The following is a 25,541-nucleotide window of genomic DNA, read 5'->3' on the forward strand; positions in this document are numbered from 1 at the left end:
TATTGTTAACATGTTCATACTACACAAAGCGATCCACAGATGCAACACAATTCCTATCAAACTACTAATGACCTTCAGAGACAGAAAAAGTAAGCCTAAAATTTCTGTGGAATCTCAAAAGACCCAGAAAATCTAAAACTATCCTAAGCATAAAGAACAAATCTGGAAGAATCACATTACCTGACTTCAAATTATGCTACAGAGCTATAGTAACCAAAACAGCATGGTGCTGGCATGAAAACGGAAACATAGACCAATGGAAAAGAATAGAGAACCCAGAAACAAATCTACACACCTATACTTAACTCATTTTTGACAAAGATGCTAAGAACATACACTGGGGAAAATACAGTCCTTCAAAAAATGGTGCTGGGAATACTGAATATCTACATGCAAAATAATGAAACTAGACCCCTATTTCTCACCATATACCAAAGTTAAAACAAAGCAAATTAAATACTTAAATCTAAGACCTCAAACTATGAAACCACTACAAGAAAACTTTGGGGGAAACTCTCCAGGATATTGGTCTGGACAAAAATATCTTGAGCAATACCCCACAGGTACAGGCAACCAAAGCAAAAATGGACAAATGAAATCACATTGAAATGGTTCTTCACAGCAAAGATACAATCAGCAAAGTGAATAGACAACCCACTGAATGGGAGAAAATATTTGCAAACTACCTATCTGAGAAGGAATTGATAACCAGAATATATAAGGAGCTTAAACAACTCTATGGGAAAAAAATACAATAATCTGATCAAAACATAGGCAAAAGATTTGAATAGACATTCCTTAAAAGAAGACATACAAATGGCAAACAGATATAGACACTGGTGCTCAATGCCACTGATCATTACAGAAATGCAAATCGAAACTACTATGAGATATCATCTCACCTCAGTTAAAATGGCTTATATCTAAAAGACAAGCAATAAGAAATGTTGGCAAGGATGTGGAGAAAAGGAAACCCTTGTATACTGCGTGGGAATGTAAATTAGTGCAGGCACTATGGAGAACAGTTTAGAGGGTCCCCAAAAATCTAAAAATTGAGCTACCACATGATCCAGCAATTGTAATGCTAAGAATATATGCAAAAGAAAAGAAATCAGTATATTATATTAAAAAGATACCTGCACTCCTGTGTTTGTAGTAGCACTGCTCACCATTGTTAAGATTTGGAAGCAACCTAAATGTCCATCACCAGATGAATGGATGAATAAAATGTAGTACATATACACAATGAAGTACTATTCAGCCATAAAAAAGAATGAGATCTAAGGTTTTGCAACAACATGGATAAAACTGGAGATCATTATGTTAAGTGAAATAAGCCAGGCACATAAAGACAAAAGACAAACATCACATGTTCTCACTTATTTGTGGGATCTAAAAATTAAAAAAAAATTAAACTCATGAACATACAGAGTAGAAAGATGGTTATCAGAGTCTGGGAAGGGTAGTGGGGGGCTGGGGGAAGGTAGAAGGTGACGGTTAATGCATTAAAAAATAGAATGAATAAGACATAAAGTTTGATAGTACAATAGGGTGAATGTAGTTAATAATAATTGAATATTTTAAAATAAATAATGTAATTGGATTATTTGTAACTGAAAGGATAAATGCTTGAGTAAATGGATACCCCATTCTCCATGATGGGCTTATTTTACATTGCTTCCCTGTGTCAAAACATCTCGTGTACTTTGTAACTATATACACCTCTTATATGTTTGCACTTAAATGTGTCATTTGTTACGTTAGCAGGATAGTTAATAATTATAAATCTATACATTTAAATCAAAGTACTTTTATTTTCACCTCTTGTATACATTACAGATTCCACTTACCTAAAAGAGAAGCAGACTGATTATTTCATAAAGGTAAGTACAACAGGAAACTTGTTGAAAATACTTGTAGAATTAAGACTCTAGTTAAGGTTCTGTTTTCTGATACATAGTAATTAGTATAGTTTTCAAAAAATGTTCCCACTCTGCTGCTATCCTGGCATATTTTAGGACCAGAATCTAAATGACCTGGTTACAAGTCCAGTGGCCTCTTTATTTACTGACCATGATGTGCTTAATACATACGTATTTCATAAAATTTTAAATATTTTTTCCACATTTGTCTGGCATGGGGAAATGTTTTGTATGAACAAAAATTTCCCGTAGTTCCTCAGCTCGCATTTGTTTAAATGTCTTAAAATAATATTTGAAAACATTTAATGTAAATCATATTTCCAAAGTATGCTAGCATGCCACTTGACATTTAAGTTTTAATACATTTCAAAAGCACTTTATGACATTTTACATTTACATTTATTACTGTTAGTAGGTTATCTAACTTGTCCAAGTGTAAGCCGAGATCCAGGCAAAACATCTAAGATACCTCAAAATGTTTAATATATTTACACAGTATATGGCATGAAAGGTAATTAAAAAAATGACAAAACATGGCAAGTCAACTAAAGCAAAAATCACATCCCATGGAAATCTATAAGCTCCTGAAATAAATCTGTTGTTGCTGACCATCAATCACTTTTCAGATCATCAGTAACTCATGGTCAAAGCAATGAATAGCATTTTGTTTGCTCAATAAAAATGTAAATATTCTTGATTTCCTAAAACTCCAACGGTTTCATTGTGCTTTGTAACTGGTCATTTGAGCAATAGAAAAGTAGATTGATGATGCTATTATTCAAAGAAAGCCAGTTGAAATACTGAGAGGATACAACAGTAAGTACATCTCTAAGTTTTAGAGCAACTCTTTTACTTTAGGATATGACAATTTTGGAATGTTATGATCAAAGCAGATGTACACAAACCTACAGATACATATTCATAGGCCAGAAGCGACACTTAAAAAGGAATCTAATTCAGTCTCCCCAAAAAATCTATTTGGCATTGTGTCTAAATGTATGACTAGTTTTCATTTGCTTAAAGTTGTGTTTCAGCATTTCATATTTCCTCTATATACAAGTACCAATAATAGATTTTAGAATGAGTAAGAATCACAGTGCAATTAGATAGTTTCGCTTGAACTATCTATTCCTGAAATAGTTGCAAGGGATGAGAGTTTTAGCATTCTGGATAGAAAAGTAAATAGCTTCCCAGCTGGTCTTCTTGCTCATTTATGCATTAATTCAACAAATATTTGTTAAGAGACTTCTTTGTATGTCAGAAACTGTGCAAAACTTGACATAAGATATAAAATAGTTGTATATCCACAGGAGATAGAAAATAGGTAAGACATAGTTACTAATCCTACATATTTCACATCACTGGATCCTAATCCCATTTAGGTCACTATACACTCTTTTAAACCAATGTCTCACTGTAAACTTTCAAAACATCAGTCTATACATGCCATGTTCAAGACAGCACCCACCACCATTTTAGCCCATTACAACCTGGCTTCCCCTCATCATTACATTAAAACCATATTCTTAGAGGTGACCAGTAAACCAGATACCAATTGCTTTTCTCAATACCGTACCTCAGTACTGAATTGAGCAAAGTTGAATGCACTTCCTTCTTGATATTGCTGCTTTGACTTGTATGATAGTATAGCTTTTTATTGTTCTTCTTCAATAATTACTCCATAATTTTTAACCTATAGTTTACCAAGCTTTCTTATTATCCCTATACTCATTCTACTCCAGATTGGCTCTTGGTGATTCCTGTTTTCAGCCTTTCACAAATGACATAGGCTTTTTTTTTCAAATTATCTTCTGGGCATCTTAATTGACAGGTATTTAAGCTTATTATGTCTCGAACTGAACTAATCACTTTCCTCCTCCCCACTAACTGCATCCTAAATCTGTTCATCCTCTAGTTTGTGGTAATTCTGGTAATTGTGCTATCATTCTCCCAATAACTTACAGGTGAATCTTGGGGCTAGCTGTGATTCCAAACTTACCCAGAAATCATATCACTTCTAAGATGGTTTTATCTTTGAACATATTGGTTCTATCTTTGTAATACCTGTTGCAATTTTGTCTTCCTCTCCATTCTTATTAATTCTATGTTCTTTATTTCTTGTTTCCAATAAGTATAGGTGATTGAATTCCTGTTCATCTTCCTCCTCACTAGATTCTACCTACTGATATCACTGCTCTCCTACACATTAATTTTCCTATTTTCTTATTTCATGATTCAAAAAAATTTAAATTTATCTTCTTCTATCACTTTTCATTCATTAGATAGTAGTTAATTTCTTTCTATGAATTTGGAATAAATGCTTATACTTAATGTCATTTATTCATTCATTCATTCATTTACTTAAACATTTGAAAAACACTGATTTAACATGTTTTGCCTCAACTCCATGTGAAATCAATGCTGTCAATCTCTCATAAATCTGTAGCTGGTACTAACCATCTTTGTTCTAATTGTCTCATTTTCTCTAAGACAATTTTTTTCTGGTTAGTTTCTACACTTAACAGTGAGTTTATCACTCCTTTTCAGTCCCTTATTTATAGTGATTCAAGTTACATTTTTTGAATTTATGGTGATGCATGTTTGGACTTCCTAGTGATACACATTCAGCATGCAAAAATACATTTTTGGCCTATAATATCCTCAACATACGATAGGTTTACAGGATGCAACCCCATCTTAACTTGAGGAACACCTGTATTCTCAAAAAAGAAAAAGTATAGTCTCTAAGGTCTCTAAGTCATCAATATGAAGAGTGCATATGTATAACTCCTTGGAATTTATTTCTCTATCTCCTCTCAGACCCGGTCCTGTATTTCTTTTTTTCTTTTCTTTTTCTTTTATTGAGACATTGGCTCGCTCTTTCACCCAGGCGGGCGGGCAGTGGTAAGATCTCAGCTCACTGAAACCTCAGCCTCCTGGGCTCAAGCAATTCTCCTGCCTCAGCCTCCTGAGTAGCTGGGACTAGAGGCATGCACCACGATGCCTGGGTAATTTTTGTATTTTTAATAGAGACGGGGTTTTGCCACAGTAGCCATGCTGGTCTCAAGTTCTTGACCTCAGGTGGTCTGCCCACCTCGGCCTCCCAAAGTGCTGGGATTACAGATGTGAGCCACCATGCCTGGCCCCATATTTCTTAATCTCTTTTCAGCCTAAGCCTTAAACTTGCCAACTTTATCCAGTCTTTTACATTCATCATGGGCTCCTTCCTGCAGATTATGCCGCAGGTATTAAAAGCAGCTTCATAGCAGTGGTTTTTCAGTCATAAGACATGGATTTCTTGATTCAATTTTCTGTACAAATAAAGTTGCACTTACAGTAACAATTTTCACTTGCTCATTGCCTTCAACCATAAAACCTAAAATTTAAGTTCCCCTCCTCAATTCCCTTCCATATAGAACTCCTTCACTTATTCTTAGAGCAATGATTGTTTCCTTCTACTTTGGCTTTTTTTTCTTTTTTTCACTTTAAGTTCTGGGATACGTGTGCTGAATGTGCAGGTTTGTTACATAGGCATACATGTGCCATGGCGGTTTCCTGCATCTATCAACCCGTCATCTAGGTTTTAAGCCCCACATGCATTAGGTATTTGTCCTAATGCTCTCCCTCCTTTTTTTCCCACCCCCCAACAGTCCCCAGTATGTGATGTGTTCCCCTCCCTGTGTCCATGAATTCTCATTGTTCACCTCCCACTTATTACTTTGGCTTTTTTATAGCCTCCTTGTTCACATCCAAATTTTGCATTGCATATGAAATCTACTTAAGGTAAAAACATATAAAGTTAAAATATTTACAAATTTTACTTTTAGTAGTGGGAAAAGCAATTCATTTACTCAGTTGACAAAACTAAGGTGAGGTAAAATGAGAAAAAGAGGAAAAATAAGACAAGAATTAATAAATAAGTGGCTGCATTTTATGAAGCATCAGTGTACAAGTATGTATCTACGAATCTATATTAGTTTGACAATAATTCTTTTCATCTGTAAATGAAATGGGAAATGAAATCAGAAAATGAACCTGTAGAAGAGAGGCTTTAATAAGCATCTAAAGAAGTTTACAATGGAACCACACCATACATACAAGATACTAATAATAGTTTAACTAGATAGGGAGAGGAAGATGATAAGGAAGGGAGAAGGGTAAGAAGAGAACAAAGAGAAAAGATTATTTAGGCATTGAAGGTAATTCTATTATTCATTGCACCGAATGAATGTGTATTCCAGATTGAACAGGAAATCAAAGGGGAGAGAATGCCATTGTATCTTGTGTCTTAGCTAAACTACCATGTCCTTCACACATGTTGCCTCAGCACATGTGATTCTACATTGAATGTGATTTGAGTGCCTAAAAACGTGTGCATTTAATTCAACTAAGCACTAAACTAGTGGTTTAATGGTCATTAAACACAGGCAAACAACTTCACCTGGATCTCAAATGAAGAAACAACAACCTCTTTCAATGCTGAAGGAAAAACTGACTACGTTGAACATTCTGAGAGCATAAGACAGTCTCCAACGTGACACGTAAGTGTTGCTAAGTATAATAACACTTCACCAATGTAAGATGCCACTCTACAAGTACTAGAAAAAAAAAGAGTGTATATTAGTCCGTTCTCACACTGCTATAAATAACTCTCTAGTTCCAAACTTTTCCTCATCTTCCTGTCTTCGTCTGATCCCTCCAAATTGTTCCAACCTCTGACCATTACTTACGTCCAAAGTTGCTTCCATATTTTCAGGTATCTTTATAGCAATAACCCACTCCTGGTACCAATTTTCCATATTAGCCCATTCTCCCACTGCTATAGAGAACTACCTGAAACTGGGTATAATGAAAAGGGTCTTAATGAGCTGACCCTGCTTTGGGGCTGTACAGGCTTCTACTTCTGGGGAGGCCTCAGGAAACTTACAATCATAGTGAAAGGCAAAGGGGAAGCAAGCACATGGACAGCAGGAGAGAGACAGAGAGAGAAAAAGAAAGAGAAAGAGAAAAAAGATAAAGAGAGAGAAAAAGATAGAGAGAGAGAGAGAGAAACACACAGAGTAACACAGAGGAAGCGAAACACACAGAGAGAAACAGAGAGCATGGACACATGCAAGGGGAAGGTGGTATACACTTTTAAACAACCAGATCTCACAAGAACTCTATCATGAGACATCACTAGGGGGATGGTCCTCCACCATTAGAAACCACCCCCATGATCTAATCACCTCCCACCAGGTCCCACCTGCAAAATTGGGAATTATAATTCAACATGAGATTTGGGTGGGAACACAGAGCCAAACCATATCAAAATGTTACAGAATAAATAACAGTAGAGTTAGAATGTTTGCTGAGAATTAAAAAGTATAGGGGGAACCAGCGCCCAGTATTTTAACGTAGGTTCTTTTCTATTTTCCCTAAGTGTCGGCTGGTCTGAGAACTAAAGAGAAAGAGTACAAAGAGAGGAATTTCACAGCTGGGCCTCCAGGGGTGACATCACATATTGGTAGGACTGTGATGACGACCCTGAGCTGCAAAACCAGCAAGTTTTTATTAGAGATTTTAAAAAGGGAGGGTTATACGAACAGGGAGTAGGTCACAAGTATCACATGCTTCAAAGGGCAATATAGATCACAATAAAGGCAAAATTAGAATTACTGATGAGGGTCTATGTCCCGCTGTGTACGTATTACCTTGATAACCATCTTAACAGGAAACAGGGTTCCAGAGCAGAGAACTGGTCCGACTAGAATTTACCAGGCTGGAATTTCCCAATCCCAGTAAGCCTGAGGGTACTGCAGGAGACCAGGGTGCATTTCAGTCCTTATCTTAACTGCATAAGACAGACACTCCCAGAGCGGCCGTCTATAGACGTACCCCCAGGAACACATTCCTTCCCCAGGGCTATTCCTTGCTGGGAAAATAATTAAGCGATATTTCTCCTGCTCACACATCTGTTTATAGGCTTTCTGCAAGAAGAAAAACATGCTCTATTCTGTCCGACCCTGCAGCTCTATTCTGTCCGACCCTGCAGGCAGTCAGACCTTATGGTTATCTTCCCTTGTTCCCTGAAAATCACTGTTATTCTGTTCTTTTCAGGGTGCACTGATTTCACATTGTTCAAATCCACATATTTTACAATCAATTTGTACAATAGTGGTCCTGAGGTGACGTACATTTTCAGCTTACGAAGATAACAGGATTAAGAGATTAAAGACACACATAAGAAATTATAAGAGTATTAACAGAGAAGTGGTAAATGTCCATGAAATCTTCATAATTTATGTTCAGAGACTACAGTAAAAACAGGTGTAAGAAATTATAAAAGTATTAATTTTGGGAACTTATAAATGTCCATGAAATCTTCACAATTGATGTTCTTCTGCCTCGGCTCCAGCCAGTCCCTTTGTTCAGGGTCCCTGACTTCCCGCAACAAAAAAAGCAGGTGTCAGAATTTACAAATAACATTTTCAGTCACAGTAAAACAAAATAATTATTTTATAATAACCTTATAACAATTGATATTTTCCATTATGTCAGCAAAATTATAAACAAAATTAATTATTTAAAAATGTATCCCATCATGTGAAAAGGATGAAATAATCTTTACTTTCTTAAGAAAAATGTCTTAAGTGGATTCTCTTTACTAAATACATCCAAAATGAAATTATATTGAAATCTTTATTACTTTAAATCTTTGTTATGGAATCAAAGAGAAAGGTAAAGTCTAAAATCTTAATTTATGTAGTATTGAAATAAGTAATTAAAACTTCAGAGCATTAAAATGGATGCTATGGTACCAATAATAAAAATGGTGAGCTATCTATTTATTTTAAGAAGATTCTGGCTTCCAAATATTAGTTTGGACAACCTATTATACATTAGATCAACACTACAGAATATTGTTTATTTTAAATAGATTATATAAAAATATGACTTGGATAAATTAGGCTGTTCCTCATGCAAAGTGTCTCAATGAACACTATTGTTTAGAGTTTGATAATATTAAAAAGAACCTAAATAATCTTTTATGACACCTTCTATCTTAAAGCACAGAGAGTTATCAGCTAGTTAGCTTTGTTATGGACACTCAGGGTTTTGAACTTCAAAATTAATGAAATGTCTAAGTCAATTCTTTAAGTAACTTAGATTGGGATTATTTTAAAATAAAAGTAAACATCAATATCCATACCTAAACATACAGTAGAGTTAAAAAGAACTAACATAAATATTTATGGAGGCTGAAAACATAGAAATTCAGGGTCTAAGTTGAAACAGAAATCATTGAGACTTAATTATGAGGAAGCTGGGACAATGTGGAATTTCTGAGGTAGAGGGAAAGCTGGGTACCATCATAGGCGTCTGTTTCCCTTTGTGTTTTACTTTTAGGTTGGTGGTATGTGAAAAGATAAATGATTCTCAGAAGTATTAAAGAAGGGAATACATGCTTTTGATTTCTTATCAAACCCATATTTTCCATCTGTCTGAATTTTTCTATCTTTCCTTTTAATTCAAACAGATAATATATTATATTGCTTTAATATAAACAAACAGAAAACATACTTCCTGGCACAACACATCATACATGAATGATGTCATTTGTGTCTTATTGTATACGAATGGTGCCTCTGGTAGATCACATTATTGTCTGCCAATATACCATGGTGTATCCTGTAGGCAGATTATATGTCCATGCTTTGGTGAATGTTGGTCATTTTAATTTCTTTGTCCAATAAAATACAAGCTGAAGTTCTTACATTATTTCTGGTTAAAAGCTTTAGGAGTCGGGTTATGTTTCCCTGTTTCCTTTTTCTTGTTTCCCTCACCAGAAATTGATAACATGAGATATTTCTTTAGCCTAGAACCTGGCAGGAAGGTGACATGTAGCAGAGCAGTGGCTGGTCAGCAGTACTCATACAGCACGAGAAAGAAACAAAATATTGTTACAATAATCTGCCCTGATTTAGGGTGCATTTGTCACTGCAGAATTATCTGGCCCATCCTGAAGAATGTGGGGCCTTTGAAGTTATGCAGTCCACAAACTAAACAACTGTGTATGGTAGCCCAGGCACTGCATTTAACATTCTTCCAAAGATTCTTCAAAAACACTAAAATATCTGCCAAACATGAATAAATATGGATTTTTGTCAACCACGAGAGAAAACTGTTTTAATTTCTATTTTAATTTGACTTTCCAATCTAACTTAATAAATCATCTACTCATGATACATAAGATCACAGGCAGGGTCTCCCCACCCCCCAATATCACAGAAGCCATTATACACAAATTTTTCATTTTTTTTTAAACAAGTACATACTTTCAGCTTTTCTATCCTGACTGCAAAGGATGAAAGCACAGATGTTTTGTTAATTATTGTAAGGTCTTTTTAAAAACTATAAAATTATTTTAATATCAAACTAATTGTTTAAAGTGTGTAAGTATTCGGAACTAAGAACCATGTCTAGTGCCTTTCATAGTAGCACTTACATATTTGCACATAATAACAACAGATTACCGAATGCTTGTTCCATTAAATTTAAAACTTCCTTTGGGAGAGTAATTGCTTCTACTATAAAACAATCACCCAAATTCAATATTTAAAAAAACATAGTGGTCCCTAAGCCTATTCCAAATGAGATATGAAAATATGAAATAATTTATCATATCTTCATAGATACACAGAAATCTAGTCATGTACTTGTTTGTAAAATTGAAACCAAAAGTATCTGTATTTTTCAGACTGCACTGCAAACTTGATTTGTAGGGACAAGACACAATGAAATTTTTTTATTGAATACTTAACACTAGCGTTTCAAAGAAATCATTAATTAGCAAAAGATAATACCATTTCAACTTCCAATAAAAAGAATTTATTTACTTCTACTTCCAATATGGAGAAGCTCCTTACCTCTTCTACTTTCTAGAGAATTTGTCCTACACAGTGGTGCTCACTCATGCTAGCAAAATCTTTATTTCCTTCTGCAGAAAACTTAACCAGTAGAGTCAGAGTGATAATGAGCCCAAGCAATAACTATCACTTCTAGTCTGTCCCATGTTAATCCAGAGTTCTCTCTGCTCATCACACCCTGACTCTTTTCTGCTCTTTACCAGGCTCAGACAATTTTCACTCTTAGAACCAGACACTGTGGATAGATTTGCTCTGATTTCCACTGCCCCATGATCTTAATGCCACCTGCAACTCACCAAATAGTGATATCAATTAAGTAAAATTTTAAAAATGCTTATTATATACTTTGCAAGTGTAAGTCATTATTTATACTTTGCAGAAGGTATACTGTTTATAATAATTTATGAAAAATATATATAATCTGATGTTGAAAATATTATATATGTTACAAGTCCCTGAAATGGAATTTAGGCAAACTCTTGTGCAATTTCAGAGAATAGCAAGGTTGTATTTTGTTCGAGAGTGAGAAGACATTTGATGTAATCTTGGAGTATAGGTGGTATCTCCAAGGAAGAGATTACAGGAAAGGAGTAAAGAAGTCCATTCAGGGATGACAGCACAAGCAAAGGAATGCAAATGCAAATGCAAAAAAAGAAAAAACAAAACAAAACAAAACTGGTCACTAACAATAAAGTGACCAGTTTTTCTCTACTTCTATACGTAGGAGACTAGTACAAAAATGTTTGAAATGGTAGCACAAGGCCCTGATGTGGAGGGTCTTACATATTAAACTGTGAGTTTCATATTCAACTTCGTTGGCAGTGGTGAGAAATAAAGATTATTGATAAGAATTCTGTTCTTACAGTATTAAATTGGCCTCAGAATGGATCAGTGGCAGAAATGATTAAAGAGAAAGAGTCCATTAAATAAAAGTTCCAGAAAGAGTTAATAAGACCCTCAAATAGGATGCTGGTGCTAGGAATAAAGATAAGTAAGTGACATCATGAAAACAGAGCCAATAAAAGCAAACAATTAATTGGTTGTGAAGAGAGAGAAAGTAAAGTAAGACTTAATCATGAAAAAAAAGATTGTCTCCCAAAATATCATTTGCCCACTGGGAACCATACATGCCATGTGAATATAATATAGCCTCAAATAACACCAAGTACTCAGTATTTCCAATTCACAATTTTAAGTAACATTTAAACCAAGCCTCTACTCATTTTTGCAGTTTTAAAGGACATAATAACACTAAAACGTACGCAGCAGAGGAGAGAAAAATAAGCAACACGAGAGGTTTAAACTTTCAGAAATCTAACAGTCTACATAAAACAGGTAAGAAATAAAATGAGATATGTAAGAGATACTATTATTTTAACCATTTACTAATGCCTGAATTTATGACCAAATTAGCCATCTGTGGTTACGTGGAGGCACAGAATCTGATAAGATTAGGTTTAAAGATGCTAATAACACGATTCCAACAGCAAAGAGAGCAGTGATAGATAGTCCCTGGCACGATCTGGCAATACAAATATGCAAAATCTCTCTCTGTGCTACTCCTAGTCCACTACTTATAAGAAGCAAGTATCTGAGTGAAAGTGTATAGGATATTTTTGGACACTTATGTCAAATATATATGAACAATTATATTTGTAATGGGATTGGCTGGTTACCTCCTATTGTCACTGGAAAAAGTAGAGAAAGAAAAGCTCAGGAATTGGAATTCCTGGTTTAAGCACCATGGAAACAGCCTGAAGGCATCTGTGTGTTCCCACAAGAAGACTTTTATTTTCAGTAGCTGCAGAATTGAAACCGTTAAAAATCAAATGCAGAATATCCTCCTTCAGCTGGCTTAATGATAATGCAAGTGTACTCCCAGCTTTTTCAGGGTGTCTACTGTTACAGTGAGGGCACTGATTGGGAAGACATGGAATTTTGTAAAATTTGGGGTCATGTGGGAATGGCCTGATGCAGCCAGGGTTACTGAGTTCTTAAATTCTGATGAGTCCTCTTTGCCAGTGGCAGAGGCCTCCCTGCCATGAAAGCTGCCTCTCCATCCCCATCTGAGGGAATTAGCCCTACACTGCCTGTGGAGACTGTAATGGTCTCCTATGAGACAACTGCCTTGCAAGTTGATGCCGAGCCTCCTCAGGACACTTCCCCACTATCCCTCTTTACTTCTAGACCTATAACTAGACAAGGTACAAATTGTGACTCCTTAGGAGGTGTCCTATATTCCAAAAGACCTACTTGAGTTTTCTAAATGTATACAGACAGAAATCCTGGAAACATGTGTGGGAATGGATAGTAAGAGTATAGTGTAACTCTGAATATAAAGTTAAGTCAGGTTGAATGTGTTGATATGAGCTCAAAAGGAGAGATTTTGTACTAAATGTTGTAATTTGGGGAGTTGGAAAAGGGTTCTAACAGTTTGTATGCTTAGTTGGTTGAAATATATATCAAAAGACGATCCATCATGAGCTAATTGGTGATGCCAGACTTGCCTTGGTTTAATGGAGAGAAGAGGATTTAAAAACTTAGAGAAATTGCAATATTAGAGTGAATTTGTCATTAAAGTCTTAATGTCATTTAAGTAGAACCCACAACGGGAGAGTCCGGAAGACATACCTTTCATAAATACTCTGAAAAGTAAATATGCGAGGGGAGTTCCAGCATCCTTCAAAGTTCTTTGATTTCACTTATCCGTAAGCCAGACCTTACAGTGGAAACTGTGACTACTGAATTAGGAAACCTAAATGCAATGGAAGTAACCAGTCCCGGCATGGCAGGGGCTGATACACAGCACTCAACCACCAAAGGCAAAGTGGGAAGGGTTATGACAATGCACAGCAGAGCTGAAGCAGCCATCAAAATAAGCTGAGTCGAGAAGGACTATGACATTGGCTAGTTGATAGTGTTTCTAAAAGTAAAATAGATAAAAAAACTAAGTTCCAATTCAAGTGAATAGAAGTCAAGCCTGAATCATAAAAACAGAGAGTCATGCTCTCTCAATCAATTCCTAGACTTGAGGCAGTAAATAGACCCAGAACTCCTTAAATGAGGGGAGGGTGGGTACCCTTGAGGAAGGAACTCAAAACACTGCCAAAAATTTACACTGTTAATCTTTCTGTCACCCTTCCTGAAAGGAATCTCTATCTTTTTACCAGGGTAAGAGTGCATTGGGAAAAATGAATAATCAGATCTTCCAGGGACTACTGGATACTGGCTTTGAATTGATACGAATTCCAGGAGACCACACGGCTGTGGTCTACCAGTCAGAGTAGGGGTTTATGGATATTAGCAAATAGAGTTCTTGCTCAATTTTGTCCCATAGCTGGTCCACTGGATCCCTGATCCCATCCTTTGGTTATTTCCCCAGTTCAAGAATACATAATTGCAACAAATATACTCAGCTGGTGGCAGAATCCCAGTAGTTCCCTTATCTGTTGAGTGAGATCTATTATAGTGGGAAAGGGCAAATGGAAGCTACTAGAATTGTCTTTACCTAGGAAAACTGTAAACCAGAAGCAATACTACATTCCCAGAGGGACTGCAGCAGTCAGTGCCATCACTGAGAACTTGAAAGATGCAGGGATGGTGATTCCAACCATGTCTGCAATCAACTTGATTATTTGACCTATGCAGGAGACAGACAGATCCTAGAGAATGACATTAGATTATTGTATGCTTATTGAGGTAGTGACTCCAATTGCAGCTGCTGCAGATGTGGTTTCATTTTATACCTGATATGCAGCTATTGATTTGTCAAATGCCTTTGTCTTAATCCCTATCAATATGGGCCACCAGAAGCAATGTGCTTTCAGCTGGCAAGGCTAGCAATATGCCTTCACTGTCCTACTGCAGAGATATATCATCTCTTCAGCCTTAAGTAATAATTTAGTTCACAAGGATTTAATCACCTTTCCTTTTCACAACATATCACATTGATCCATTACACTGATGACACTATGCTGATTGGCCCTAGTGAGCAAGAAGTAGCAACTACTTTAGACTTCTTGGTAAGACATTTCTGTGTCAGAGTGATAAATAAATCTGACAAAAATTCAGGGACCTTTTTTTCTGCCAGTGGTTTGGAGCATATCAAGATATCCCTTCTAAGGAGAAGGGTAAATTGTTACATCTGACCCCTCCTGCAACCAAGAAAAAAAAAAAAAAAAAAAAAAAGACCTACTGTCTTGTGGGCTTCTTTGGATTTGGAAGAAAACACACTCCTATTTGTGTTACTCTCGCCCATTTACCAAGTGACCAGAAAAACACTAGTTTTGAGTGGAGCCGAGAATAAGAGAAGGCTCTACAACAGATCCAGATTGCTGTGCAAGCTGCTCTTCCACTATGAGCCATACAATTAAGCAGATCCAATAGTGCTTAAAGTGTCAGTGGTAGTGGTAGTGGAAGCTGTTTAGAGCCTTTGACAAGTTCCTACAGGTGAAGGATAGCACAGGTCCCTACAGGTCTATAGTATAGGCCCTTTGGATTTTGGAGTAAAACCATTGCATCATCTAAAAATAATTAGTCCCCTTTGAGAAACAGCTCTTGGCCTAATATTGGGACTTAGTAGAGACTGAACACTTAAACACAGGCCACCATGTTAACATGCAATTTGAGATGCTCATAATAAACTTAGTAGTTAACTAACCTATGAAGCCATAAAGCTGGGCATGCAAACAACACTCCATCATCAAATGGAAGTAGTAAATACATTATCCAGCCCAAGCAAAACCTGAATGCATAAGTAAGTTCCATAAAGAAATGGCTCAAATACCCATGATCCCCACTCCTGCTCCATGGCCGCCTCTCTCCTGTCTGCACCTGTGGCCTCATAGGCAGGGAGTCCCTACATTTGGTTGAAAGAAAAGAAAAGCCTGGTACCTGATTTATAAATGGTCCTGTATGCAGGCACCACCCAAAAGTAGACAACTACAGAACTACAGCTCCCTTCTGAAACATCCCTGAAACACTGGTGAAGGGAAATCCTCCCAGTGAGAAGAACTTTGGGCAGTGAACCTCATTATTCACGTTGCTTGGAAGGAGAAATGACCAGACTTGCAATTCTGTAGCACAATGCATGGGCTACAGACAATGGTGGCTAGATGATTAGGAACTTGGAAGGAAGATAATAGGGAAATTGGTGACAGGGAAATCTAAGGAAGATGCATATGGATAGACCTCTCTGAATGGGTAAAAATACGTAAATATAGGCCGGGCATGGTGGCTTGTGCCTATAATCCTAGCACTTTGGGAGGTGGAGGCAGGCAGATTGCTTGAGGTCAGGAGTTCGAAACCAGCCTGGCCAACCTGATGAAACCCTGTCTCTACAAAAAATACAAAAAAAAAAAAAAAAAAAAAAGTCAGGCATGGTGGGGGTGCCTGTAATCCCAGTTACTTGGGAGGCTGAGGCTGGAGAATTGCTTGAACCTGTGAGGCAGAATTTGTAGTGAGCCAAGATCACTCCACTGCACTGCACTGGGTGACACAGAGAGATTCCACGTAAAAAAAGAAAAAAAGTGAAGATATTTGTGTCCTAGGTGAATGCACACCAAAGAATGACCTTCACAGAGGAGGATTTTAATAATCAAGTGGATAGGATGACCTGTTCTGTAGACACCAGTCAGACTTTTTCCCCAGCCACCTTGTCATTACCCAATGAGCTCAAGAACGAAGCGACCACGATGGCAGAATGGAGGTTATACATGGACTCAGCAACATGGACTTCTATTCACCAAGGCATACTTGGCTATTGTCGCCTTTGAGTTCCCAGTATTCCAGCAGTTGAGACAAACACTGAGTCCCCAATATGGACCATTCCTCAGGGTGATCAGCCAGTTACCTGGTGTCAGGTTGATTACATTGAATCACTTCTATCATGGAAGAGGAAGACATTTGTTCTCACAGGAATAGCACACTGTAGATACATATTTGCATTCCTTACATGCAATACTTCTGCCAAAACTTCTGTGGATTGACAGAATGCCTCATCCACCGTCATAGCATTCTACACAGCATTGCTTCTGACCAAAACTCACTCAGCAAAGGAGGTGTGGCAATGGGTCTATGCTCAGGAAATTCACTGGTCTTAACATGTTCCCCATCATCCAGGGGTAGCTGGCTTGACAGAATAGTAGCAGGGCATATTGAAGATCCAGTTATAGTGCCAGCAAGGTAGCAATATCTTACAGGGTTGGGGAAGGTTTTCCAGAGGCTGTATATATTCTGAATCAGTATCCAATATAAGGTATGGCTTCTCCAGTAGCCATAATTCACAGGCCTAGGAATCAAGGGATGAAAATAGAAGTAGCACCACTCACTATTTTCCCAGTGACCCAGTAGGAAAATATTTGTTTCTGGTTCCTGCAACCTTATGTTCTTCTGGCCTAGGGGTCTTCATTGTAAAGAGAGGAATACTTCCACCAATATACCTAACGATGATTCCATTGAAATGAGAGTGAAGTCTACCGCCTGGCCACTTTGTGCTTCTCATGCCTCTGACTAAATAAGGAAGTGAGCTACTGTTCTGGCTGGAGGGATTGATCCTGACTACCAAGAGAAAACTGAAGCAATACTCCACAATGAAGGTAAGGAAACATATATCTGGAATACAGGAGATCCTTTAGGGTGTCTCTTAGTATTACCATTCCCTGTGATTAACGTCAGTGGAAAACAACATTAACCTAATCCAGGCAGGACTAATAATGGTTCAGACCATTCATGAATGAAGGTTTCTATCACCCTACCATGTGTCAAAGGAAATTACATTTTGGGACCCCAAACTCATTTAGCCAAAGGGAAAAGTCAAGCTGGGAATTGGGTCACACAAACATGCCTCCCCCTTTTAATTCCTAAATAAGGTGGCTACAATATAACAAAAAACTACATGCCTCCCCTGTATTTTGCCCACAAAGAAATTCCTAGTGAGCTGTTAAAGCTTCCCCATGGCAATGCAAATTGATAGCTTATCTTTACAGGTGCAGTCGCCTCCAGTCCACTAGACACAAATGCACATCTGATTGCTCCCCTGGTTCAATTTGTCTGTGTTATCTTATATAAAATGCAGATTCCCTGCATTTTCCTCTACCCCATTCGTTTGTCATCTTATGTAAAAAATGCAGATTCACTGAGCCAAAGACATGAATGACTATTTTTCCCTACCCCTCTATTACATGAAAATTGTGTACTTCTCAATAACCCACCCTTTCCCCTTTAAATTTGGAGCCTTAAAAATCATCTTCAGAAAAAGGCACAGACCTGTCTCCCTGGTGCCCATCCTTAATTTTGGCAAATAAATCTCCTAAAATGATTAAGATTTGTCTCATAATTTTCCTCGACTGACACATGTAAAGAACCATGACCACTTGAGGTGCTTGCTAAAGACAAATGTAATAGAAGAAGGTAGTTGTAAATACCAGCTACGGCCATGTGGCCAGTTACAGAGAAATGAGAACTAGTTGTCATGAGTGTTTTCACCTTATTTTGTAATAAATTTGTGTGTGTGTGTGTGTACAGACAGATGGACAAAGCAAATATTTTCATTTTCTTCCCTCTATTACTCTCTTATCATGTAAAATAAGATGTGTTGATATTACATCATAGTGTGTAAGTTACAGAACATCAAGGAGAAGAGTTAACATCATTCCAGGACTTAATCCCCTCTTCTAACATATTAGTGTGTTTTTGGTTGTACACAGGGTAACTGTATTATGTTAGGAGGAAACATGACCTTGTTATTGTCTTTATTTGGAGATTAAGTATGGTTTAGGGAGATGCATATGGATGCCAAGTTGACAAAGGGTAGATTTGTGATGGTTAATTTTATGTGTCCACTTTACTGAGCCATGGAATACCTAGGCATTTGACCACATATTAGTCTGGGTGTGTTTGTGAAGGTATTTCTCAATGAAATAAACATTTGAATCAGTAGACGAGTAAAGATCCCCCCTCCCTAATATGGGTGGGGTGATCTAATCAGTTGAAGATCTGAACCAACAAAAAGTCTGAGTAAGAAGGAACTACTCCTGCCTTACTGATTGAGCTAGGACACTGGTCTTTTCTCATCTTTGGGCTCAGACTGAAATATCAGCTCTTCTTGGGGCTTGAGCCTGCTGGCTTTCAGACTGGAATTTACAATATAGGCTGTCCTGGGTCTCCAGCTTGCTGACTGCAGATTTTAGATTTCTCAGCCTCCGTAATTACATGAGCCAATCAATATCTTATAATGTCTCTCTGTCTCTGTCTCTCTCTCTCTCTCAACAAAAGGTATATTAACCATGGACTTAGGAAACTCAGGGGTTGAAATACATAATTGAATATTTATGTGTACTGCTAAGTAGTAATGTTATTTCAGGTATATATTGACTCTTCCAGTAAATTATACCAAAACAAAACAATAACCACAAAAATAACCTCTGGAAATTCATTATATACCCATAGTGCTTAAAACAGATAATATCTGGAAGCAATAGAATTTACTATTTCCCAACATTTGGAAACTTTAGTAAGAATATAAGTTATTTCATAAAGACAAATGTTCAGGATAACAATAAAATGAATTTCTTGATCTTCATGGTGACATGTTTGTGACAACATAAAGTTAAACTTACTAAGATTGAAGCACTTAATGAAAACACTAAAACTTAATTCTTTTTTTTTAAATTAAAGGTTACTTCACAGATGCTGAGGCCTTCAGATCCCCTACAACAGATATATGACTTTTTATACCTCAAAAATAAGCTCTACTCTTCTTCAATAGAAAAATGTACTTCTTAAGCAAGAATGGTGGTGCCTCTAAAAGTTGCTGTGCTAAATATTAACCACAGAGTTGGTTTTCTTCTTAAATTAAATTACTAATGTTTTCATTTAATATAAGTTCTTCACCTTTAAACAAAAAAGTACATTTCAAATGTGTGTGAGAATAGGGATACATTTTCAAACACTGGAATACCTATATTGAAACTGCCCCCTATTTAGTCCCTTTCTCAAATAGAAGAAAATATTAAACTGGCATTAAAAAGAGGTTAAGAGTAAAACAAGCAATGTTCTTAAATTGTAAAAAGTGCAGATGACCTTTTCTCCATCATATAACTTAAAATATCAAGCATACAGCATTTATGTTAATGCCAGAGTAACTAAAAACTATACGGAAGCAAATTTGCCTCTGTCGTAACTACATAAATGTAGTTTCAGCTATAACATTTATCTGCTAATGAATAAATTTTATTAATAAATTTTTTTCATTGTATCTCTGATATTCTGCACTAAACAATCTACCGATCAATCGAATCAGGGTTGTTTTAAATTGAGATCAATAGCTCTGTTAATCAAGGTAAATTATTACAGATAAGATATAGCGTGTTCATATTAATCTGCCCAATGTTGATTTTATTAAATTACATTTTTGGGGAAATTTTATTAAGTATATTTACTTGTATCTAAAATTTTAATAATTATTCTTCAATATGAAATCTGCTTCAGGTATGGTCATTTACCGCACAGGTCCCTTTCCTTCCTGCATTCTGATCAGATTCTGGATCAAACCCACATCTGATTAAAAACACTATTTAGTAACTCCAGTCTTAACATGAACACTCCCTTGACTCTGACCAGTATTGCTTTAATTTCCCAAGCTCATTCTTCTATATCCATTTACAGAGCTGATAAAATAACTTCACATTTGTATTACAGTATGAGGTTGGAACCTGTGAAAACATTACCTTACATGGCAAAAGGGACTTTGCAGATATAATTAAGGTTACAGACCTTAATATAGAGAGATTATTCTGGATCATCCAGCTTAGTTGGCCTAGTCTATTCACACGAGCCCTTATGAGCAGAGAACTGTTTCTAACCAGAAGCAGAAGAGAGATGGAGTAGAAGAGGTGGCCTCTCGAAGGGAGAGGTGGCTGCAGGGGCAGTTGAGAATCTGCAAGCGTGAAAAGGATATGTGTGGTGTTGCTGGCTCTGAGATGTAGGAATCCACATGCAAGGGCCTGGCAGTCCTCGAGGAGCTAAACTGGTCCCTGGATGACAGCCAGCAGGTTCACAGGACCTCAGTCCTACAACCACAGGGAACTAATTCTACCAACAACTCAAATTAGCTTGGAAGCAGATTCTTCCCAGAACTTCTTAGTAAGACCAAGACAGATGACACCTAAGTTTCAGCCTTATAAAACTCAGAACAATGATGTCAGTCAAGTCAACCTGGATCTGGGGTAAAGAGACTGTTGTCTAATAAAGTTGTATTTCAAGTTGCTAAATTGGTGATTATTTGTTATGCAACTGTAACAAACTAATATACAGAATTACCATATTTTTGTATTTAGCAATATTCATTACTTGTCATGAAGTTTACTGACAAACATTCAGGTATTTGGGAAGAGCATAACTGTACTCTTTTTCAGTGAGTAAGATGGGTCTCAGAGAAGCTGAATGACTTCTGGGAGATTCTGTACAGCTACGGCAAAGGAACAGAATCCATTTTTTGGGGAGTTTTGGTTTGAGGTTCTTCCACTCTATAACAGAAAAGAGAACCTGATTTAGTATTGTAAACATAGAACATTAGAGGTTAGAATTTTCTTTTCTTTCCTCAATATTGCCTTTCTTGACATTTTAAAGGAATAATTACTTAATGGTTACATACTCTATTTTTAAGATAAGAAAAAAATTGATCTCTAATTATCTCTTTGCTATTGCAAAAAAAAAAAAAACACCACATAATATAGAAGCTTCAAAGTGTTGGAATTCCTGAGAAAATGTATAGAAATGTGTTATAAAATATAATCTTTATTTTACCTAAATCATGTAGACAGCTAGGTTGATTTCTTTGCATAACCATCTAATTTATATATTCAGATGAATGTGGTCTAAAATACAAATAAAGTATGCATATTTTAGTCAATTGAACTAATTGAGATGGTTCTGGCATCTTTCATCTGATATAATTTCATTACTGTGTCTTGAACAGTCTAGAGGGCACAAATGAGGGTTGTTTTTGAAGGTGTAAACAGTCATTTCAAAAAAATACAGTGAGTTAAATGTTCACAAAATCTGACTAAACAGATGCATAATAGTAGTCAATGTAGTGCCATAAATGTTTTATTATACAAGCAGTAAAATGTTTTTAAAGGTGGGGGAAGGGGAACATGCTGGACAAAGGGTACAAAGTTTCAGTTAGACACAGGGAATACGTTTTTGAGATCTCTTACACAGCACAGTGAGTACAGTTACTAATAACGTAATGCATATTTTTAAATTTCCAAGAAAGATTTGAAATGTTTGAATCACAAAAATATGCTTATTATGTGAGGTGATGGATATGTTAATGAACTTGATTTAATCATTTCATAATGTAGAAATATACCAAAACATCACATTGTACCTCACAAGTATATATAATTATTATTTGCCAATTTAAAAATAAAATTAAAAAATTGTAAAGGGTACATAGAAATATACACAGGGGAAGAAAATGAAAATAAAAATTCATTAATCATTGTTTAAGGAAAAAGACTAGACATATCTTCCCAATATAAGAAAATTTAGATGTATCAGTGCCCTAATAGTTTCCACCAAAGCCTGATCTTTTTTTTTTTTTTTTTTTTTTTTTGAGACAGTTTAGCTCTTGTTGCCCAGGCTGGGGTGCAATGGCACGATCTTGGCTTACCGCAACCTCCGCCTACTGGGTTTGAGAGATTCTGCTGTCTCAGCCTCCCGAATACCTAGGAATACAGGTAGGTGCCACCACACTTGGCTAATTTTGTATTTTCAGTAGAGAAGGGATTTCTCCATGTTGGTCAGGCTGGTCTTGAACTCCCAACGTCAGGTGATCTGCCCGCCTCAGCCTCCCAAAGTGCTGGGATTACAGGCATCAGCTACCATGCCCAGCCATATTTTTCATGTTATATTGGTACATTACATTTAACTACAGCTTTATCAATTTAATGAAATAATAAATATCAAAATGGAAACATACTCCCTATTCATAATGTGTATTTTTCTTCTAAAAAGAAATAAGCAAAGCTTTTGTAGGAGAATACAGGCATTATACTTTTAAAATTTTCACAGTAAAATACTCCAATTACATTTCAGGATTTATATGTATATAATACCTGAAGTTAGTATGTTTAAATCATGGGTTTATGTAATTTTTCATTCAGTGTTAATTTTACAAGCTTTATTAAAATAAAAAGCAATGGTATAACTTTCTGACACACCAAATTAAAATTCACTAGGTGAAGTTTGTTTTTTTTTTTTTTTTGAGAAGGAGTTTTGCTCTTGTCGCCCAGGCTGGAGTACAGTGGCACAATCTCGGCTCACTGTAACCTCCACCTCCCAGGTTCAAGTGATTCTCCTGCCTCAGTCTCCCGAATAGTTGGGATTACAGGTGCCCACCACCATGCCTGGCTAATTTTGTGTATTTTTAGTAAAGATGGGGATTTGCCATGTTGGGCAGGCTGGTTTCGAACTCCTGACATCAGGTGATCCTCCCGCCTCAGCCTCCCAAAGTGCTGGGATTACGGGAGTGAGCCACTGAACGCCAGGCCAAAGTTTGCCATATTCTTAGGAAGTATCAGTGTTTACTTTAATTGGCCATATTGGAATTTCTGATGGGGCCAGGAGTGGAAGATTAATCTTGATCACATGCAGTGTTGTCTCATAAATGAAAGTTGTTCTTGTAGTGGAAAGAGTCCACAGAATCTAATGAAATTCTACATGGCACAATCAATTACATTTAGGTATAAATAAATACCATTTTATTAGATATCAATTATTCCCAGAAGTTTTAAGGGAAAAAAATGTTAGGTAACTATGTTTTTTTACTCCTTGGAGCTCTATTACTGAGATTTGTATTTAACAAACATTCATCAAATACCAATTATGCTTGAAAGTTGGTTGAAAGTAATGTAGATTACTTATTTAAAATATGCATATTGTAATTTTTCAGAAAGTGATTCATGTTGTGTTCAGTAAACGTTTCAATGGCATCTCTTTGCTTTTATATTAATAACTGTTTTGAAAATACAGGTTGAATAATGACAAGGAGTAATTTCATTATACTGAGTAAAATAGGAGGAATGGATTTTTTCTTTTTGGTTAAACTATTATCGAATCATAATTTGATGGACCAGAATTCCATTTCTAATCAGTTATTTAATGCTTCTCAAGCACTTTGAAAAAAACTGTGATATACCAAAGCTATATATTGATATTGATCTTTTCAGAAGTTATAAGCATTGACTTTTCTGAAGAATAGTGTGCATAAGAGATATTTAAAGCAGCTATCTGACTGATAGAGTTATAGGTATACAATATATACAGTATATTAATTAAACTCAGTCTTTCTTTTTTTTTTTTTTTTTTTGAGACGGAGTCTCTGTCGCCCAGGCTGGAGTGCAGTGGCCGGATCTCCGCTCACTGCAAGCTCCGCCTCCCGGGTTTACACCATTCTCCTGCCTCAGCCTCCCGAGTAGCTGGGACTACAGGCGCCCGCCACCTCGCCCGGCTATTTTTTTTTTTTTTGTATTTTTTAGTAGAGACGGGGTTTCACCGTGTTAGCCAGGATGGTCTCGATCTCCTGACCTCGTGATCCACCCGTCTTGGCCTCCCAAAGTGCTGGGATTACAGGCTTGAGCCACCGCACCTGGCCATAGTCTTTCTTTTTGTATGCTAGAGTTCATTAGTTTAAAATTTTTACTAGGTATAACAGAGGTGACTATTACCTGTGCCTACTGCGTTTCTTAGAATGATTATTAGATGATAATGACTCTTTTCACTAGTACAATCTCTAAAGTCACCAGGAAAGCATAATGATAGCATCATGAAATACAAGGCAGATGTTTTAATAGAAAAGAATTCACAGGATAAGAGTAATAAAAGAAAATGCTGCTCAAGGATGGTTTTAATTATCAATCCTAGAATTCCCTGTCTTTGTCTCACATGCGAAGAAAAAGACACTGAGTTGGCTTTCCTTCTAATTGCCCTCTTACTGTAGAGGGACAAAAATGGGCAATGAAAAGAAGTAATCATTAAGACCATTCTCATTGTTGGCTTTAAGAATCCTTTAATTGTGCAGCCAAACTGAAGTAAAGGATAATAAGTATTAAGTAAATGTTGAATCCTCGATCAAAGCAAGATGAAAAGTAATTCTGCACATTACTGAACACATAGAATCTTCCCTTAGTAGAAACCAGAGATAATAACAATAATTTATTTTTGCTCCTCTATGCATTTCAATGTTAGTTGTGTAATATTTTCCCTTTCTGTTCAAGTATCTAAAATTACTAATATAAAATATTTAATATATATATTATTTATCAAGAATATTAGTTTTTACTTGCAATGGTTTTACTGTAATCAACTTTTTCACATAAATAATTTGTATTGTAAAATGCTAAAGGGATAGAGCTGCTGCAGAAATGAATTTTATCTCCACCTGTTAATATAAACTCTATTATTTTTATTCCCTAATTCTAAAATCCTTGGGAGAAACAACCCTAAACAATGTATTAGTATAACTTTTCTCTGCTTCCCTTGTCAGAAATTGCACAACGTGAAACACAAACTTTGTACAGGAGTATAATCTCCAACTAAAGCCTGATTCTTGGCATCCTGTTTCTCAATCATTATGGCCATTAATTTTAAAGGTTACTTATGTCCTCAGGCATGTTACTTAACATTTCTGGACTTTCTCTTCCCA

At 36.4% G+C, this 25,541-nt stretch overlaps 1 protein-coding gene and 1 long non-coding RNA gene across 8 annotated transcripts in view; one reads left to right on the top strand and one right to left on the bottom strand.

The window, feature by feature from the left end:
• EPHA6 (EPH receptor A6) overlaps nucleotides 1–25,541 on the bottom strand; it is a 930,448-nt gene that overhangs the window by 567,846 nt on the left and 337,061 nt on the right. The gene's annotated exons all lie outside the window — the stretch shown is intronic.
• Nucleotides 20,293–25,541, top strand: part of LOC135969423 (uncharacterized) — a 35,756-nt gene continuing 30,507 nt past the window's right edge. Inside the window, exons 1-2 of the long non-coding RNA XR_010584683.1 lie at nucleotides 20,293–21,057; nucleotides 22,459–22,575. This is a non-coding gene — a long non-coding RNA (uncharacterized lncRNA). The remainder of the gene's footprint in view (nucleotides 21,058–22,458; nucleotides 22,576–25,541) is intronic.

The sequence above is a fragment of the Macaca fascicularis genome, chromosome 2, assembly GCF_037993035.2.
Source record: "Macaca fascicularis isolate 582-1 chromosome 2, T2T-MFA8v1.1".
NCBI lineage: Eukaryota > Metazoa > Chordata > Mammalia > Primates > Cercopithecidae > Macaca > Macaca fascicularis.